We start from the raw sequence: 5215 nt of genomic DNA on the forward strand, positions 1-5215 counted from the left end.
TTCTATTTTTTTTATTCAATTGAAAAAAAATTGTTAAATTTTCAAAAATGGAAAAAAAATTTTTTTTCATAAATTTTATTTATATAATGAGATAAATACAATTCAACGATTTTACGGCATTACATTCACAATTTAGAGGCTTCATCGATGACTGTAATTAGTAAGATCAATAATTGATGCAGCTAAAATTAATTACTTTTCTCTCTGTCGTTTAAATATTTTACAAATTCTGTGTTCATTCGAATTCGAAAAGTTTTTAACTAGTAAACAACCATTTTTGTCCGGAATTATACAATGTAGTTGTTGAGTTCCTGTAATCGGTTTCGTTTTCAAAAATCGATCATTTAAATCATTTACTGCTGTGTCATAATCTTCTTCTGGGGAAAACTTCACTATAATATTCGGCAAGTTATCCGGTGCAGAAGCCCATTCAAAAAGTTCTTCTGGTGTTGTTATTTGTTTGTCTACCGCGAGTTGGAGACTTGCTCTCGCTGCAAGTCGTTTGAGAATACCACCGATTCCATCACACGGACCTTTCCCATGGGCAGTCGCAAAAAAATGCCATTCAGCAGGAATATCAAAATCATCTTCGTGGTAATATAAATTTACAAAGTTTTTAAAGTTTTTAAATTGTTGAGGAGCTCCATCAGAAAATAATAAATCTTGTTACAACGTTCAGGAAGACTTTTCACGTAATCAGTTATTATTTCGATGAAAACATGAACAGCTTAACGGCATCATGTTTGTTAGAATCTGAAGATAATTACTAAACTTTTTGTGTTCAAGTTTGTTATTTACTTTATAATAAATAACGACTGGAAAAACTGTTGCCTGATTATTATTCCAGTGAAAACCAGCTGCCGCATTTTGTACCTACGAAGGCATAATTTTCTGCAAAATCACAAATAATAACGTATTCGTTTGGTTTCAATGTTTCTTTCAATGTCTTCAAGAATTGGGCTTGCTCCTTAGCAATGAACGAATGAGGTAGAAGAATTTCTAACTCACTACAAAATTTTTCCACAAATTCTTCTGTAGGCTTAATAATAGTTTCTAAACTACTTCTCGGTTTTGATATCCAATATTTATATGTAATATTCTCGATTTCCCGGTCCTCAAAACATTTTAGTAAAACTTTACTCAACTCATCCACCCAAGGGACGTTTTTACATCCACCTAAATAACACTGAAAAGATGGATTTTCACATATAATCATGCTCAAGTAATCGCTGTAGTGTTTAATGGGCTTTTCTGTGTTCCTTGTCAAAGAATAAATATTTGCACCTAAAATAACAGTAATTTAGTAAACTTAAAATTCACGCATTTATAATTATTAATTAATTTGATAATTACCAAGCATCATTAACTTCACGTTTTGATGAATCGTACACACGCAGATGGTGTGTGTTCCACTTGCCCCTGCTAACACACAATGTTTTGGTCGCAAAGAAGCTTACTATATGAGCTCTTTCCAGCATCTTCTTTTGCTCTCTTTTATGGCCTTATTAAGTTCACGACGAGCTTTTTTGTACTCTGCGATCAGCACTGCAGAGTAAGGTCGTTGATAGCCACGCTGTGATATTCTTCTCTTTCGATGACACTCTTTACGGAGGTTGCTGATATGATCATTCCACCAGTGTACCGCAGGTCTTGAATTCATAACACGTTTGCGAGACATACTGGCATCACAAGCTTGTGTTACTCGCATCATCAGAGCCTTAGTATGTTCTTCTGCACATCCAGTCTCTATCGGATCACTATCGAGGGCTGTTAGCAATACTTCTGGGTCAAGAGATTTCACCTTCCAACCGACGGTGTTAAATTGCTTGATAGGCCCCCGGAGGTTCTGGTCGTTTGACGTTTCCCAGAGTATCGCATGATGGTCACTGGCAGTGTAGATGTCCAGTACCTTCCAGTTAGTGTTACCTTTAGCAAGGCTGGTACTGACAAAAGTGACGTCTACAATCGAGCTTGCGTCACCTTTGGTGTAGGTCGGCGTGTCACCACTGTTGAGCAAGACTACATCTAGTGTAGAAAGAGCTTCTAGCAGCTCTCTTCCTCGTGCATTAGTCTGCTTACTGCCCCAGTCCACTGCCCAGGCGTTAAAGTCCCCGGCTATCGCCACTGGATGATGTTGCTTCGCGTCCTCGGTCAGTCGATCCAAGAAGTCAGTAAACTCAGCAATTGAGAGGCTAGGTGGTGCGTAGCAGCTGTAAAAACGGATGCCATCTACTGATGCTGCTACAAAGCCAGCACTGCCATTGGTAGCTACACTCTGGAAAGGGAGCTTACCACAAGCCCAGATCACAGCTTTCGTGGTGATATCCGTCTCCCAAGGTTGTCCAGCTAAATGTTTGTGTGTGTGTGTGTGTGTGTGTGTGTGTGTGTGTGTGTGTGTGTGTGTGTGTGTGTGTGTGTGTGTGTGTGTGTGTGTGTGTGTGCGTGTGTGTGTGTGTGTGTGTGTGTGTGTGTGTGTGTGTGTGTGTGTGTGTGTGTGTGTGTGTGAAAGTATGTGAACCGCTTATAACTTTTGAACGGCTTGACCGATTTCATCGCGGTTGGTGCCATTCGAAAGGGCTTAACCTAACTTAGATTTTGAAAACTATTTGGACCGATTCAGATAAATAAATTTTAAGAAATCTTAAAAAAAACTGAAAAAAAATTTTTTTTCAAATGTGGTTTTTTTGGAATAACTTTTGAACGGCTTGATGGTTCAATTCCAAAAACTAATCAGCTCTTAACCTCAAAAAACCACGTCGATCGCCATCAGTCCGGTCAAAATCGGTTGATTCGTTCGAGAGATATCGTGAACGAAAGAAAACCGAAAAAAGTGTTTTTTCGGAATAACTCCGAAATTTTTAGCGCGATCAATTCAAAATTTGAGATTCTTTGTGATGCTTGAAAAACTGCGTCGAATGCTGCCAACCGCGTGAAAATCGGTTTATTTATTCAAAAGTTATTGCGGTTTGAAAATTCAAAAAATAGTGTCATCAAATCCCTATCAGACTTTTGAGCTCGAAGAGCTCAAAAGCATAGGAAAACAATCTTTTTGAGCTTGGAGAGCTCAAAAACGTCATTGGTGCAATTTTATGCGCCTAAGTATGGAATTAGCGGGAAGTTGCAGGGATGGCCTTCGGGGTCAACCGTTTTTCTAATTTTTTTTTTCGTTATCTTCAGAATTGTCAGGAGAAAGTTTTGTAGGTAAGAAAATTTTTAAAAAATCCGCTAAAAAATTAAAAATTTCGATGGTAATCGAAGGATTCCCATCTATAGAGTCACTCATCATGAAATCTCGGGAACCATATGACTTAGAAACGTGAAACTTGGTAGGAACATTATTTTTGCTATGTAGAAGTCAGCTAAGACCGGATTTTAAGAAATTCATCCCCCAAAGAGGATTGCGGGGGCGTTAACAATGAACAATTCCCGTTTTTAAACTATAGCTCCTATAGACTTCAAATTTGGTAGAACTTTTCTGTCAGAGATGTAGAAATAGTCTATGAACGATTTTCACGATAGCTCATCCCACAGGGGTTGCAGTGGGGTGGGTATTAACAATTAAAATTTTTCATTTTCCAGCTAAAAGCCCCTAAAGGCTCCAAATTTTGTAGGAATTTTCTATAAGTGATGTAAAAAATAATTTATGAACAAATTTTACGATATCCCAATCCCAAAGACGATTGCGGGGGCGTTAACAATGAAAATTTTTAATTTCCAATCTATAGCTCCTATAGACTCCAAATTTAGTGAGAGTCTTCTATATGTAATATAAAAATGATCTAAGAGCGGATTTTACAATGAATCACCTCCAATAAGGTTCGCGGGGGTGGGTGTTAACAATAAAAAATTTTAATTTCGAAATATAGCTTCTAAAAATTCTAAATATCGTAGGAATCTTTTGTTATTCATGTAAAGATTATCTCAAAATGGATTTCAATAAAGTCTACTTCCGACAAGAATTGCGGGGGTGGGTGTTAAAATCTAAAATTTTAATTTCCAACCTGTAACTTCTATAGACTCCAAATTTGGTAGGGATCTTCGTGTATGTGGAGATATTCGTGTATTCCTTTCAACAATCGTCTCTTCGGCAGCGGAGAAAAAGTCATTGAGAGGTTTCCAAAGCTTAACTTTACATGTAGCTATCCAATCAATGGACTAAGAATTATACATTCATTTTACTTTTGCAGATCACATAACCGATGAATTCTTTTATTGCGGGATCGCGGAAATAAAATGTAACAGATTAAAATGAATGCATTTTCCAAGCACTTGAGATGTGGAAAAGAAATTTAGTTACTTATTTCAATAGAATTTATAAAAAAACATGAACAATTAATTTTCTATAAAAATTGATGTCACTGAGAAAATTTTAGTTAACAGAAAATTCGTCGCACTTGAACCTAGACAAATTTCAACTTCATATATGAGACTTGCAATGACTTTAACTAAAACTTTCAATGCTCATTTCAAATTTTTTTCTTCGTGTCAATTATTATCAATTTTTGGAAGAAAGCCACAGAAATATTATAATGATTCCACATTGAAAGTTACAATGAAAATTAGCTAGAAAAATCACATGGATGAAAGATACAAGCTAATTTAATGGAATTTGGAATTTGTGCAAGTCTAAACAATATCGATGCTTGCAGTTCTATTCACGGGGAATATTTATGTTCATACAAAAATAAAAAAAAAAAATTAGAAGAACGGTTGACCCTAAAGGCCATCCCTGCAACTTCCCGCTAATTTCATATTTAAACGCTCAAAATTGCACTTACTACCGAACTTTTACTATCTGGTAAAAGTTTAATAAAACACTATTTCTTAAATTTTAAAACTGCAATAACTTTTGAATGAATAAACCGATTTCCACATGGTTGGTGGCATTAGACGCAGTTTTTTGGGCCTCATGAAGAACCTTTAAGATTAAATTGATCAAACAAGGAATTTCGGTGTAATTCAAAAAAAACATTTTTTTCGATTTCTTTCGTCAACGATAACTCACGAACGAATATTTATATACGGATTTCTAGTGTACAGGCGTAATAACGCCCTTTTACACCCTGAGCCTTATCATTCTGCTTAGTTAACTCTGCCTTATCATTGTGGCTGTGGATCGACTTGTGCCTTTTGTACCGCATTTGCCCTGATCCTCACCACTCGGCTATTGGAACAGTAACATGGGAAAACCACAGAGAAAACCCATGTTAGTTAG

Source organism: Cotesia glomerata, linkage group LG5, assembly GCF_020080835.1.
Source record: "Cotesia glomerata isolate CgM1 linkage group LG5, MPM_Cglom_v2.3, whole genome shotgun sequence".
Taxonomy (NCBI): Eukaryota; Metazoa; Arthropoda; class Insecta; order Hymenoptera; family Braconidae; genus Cotesia; species Cotesia glomerata.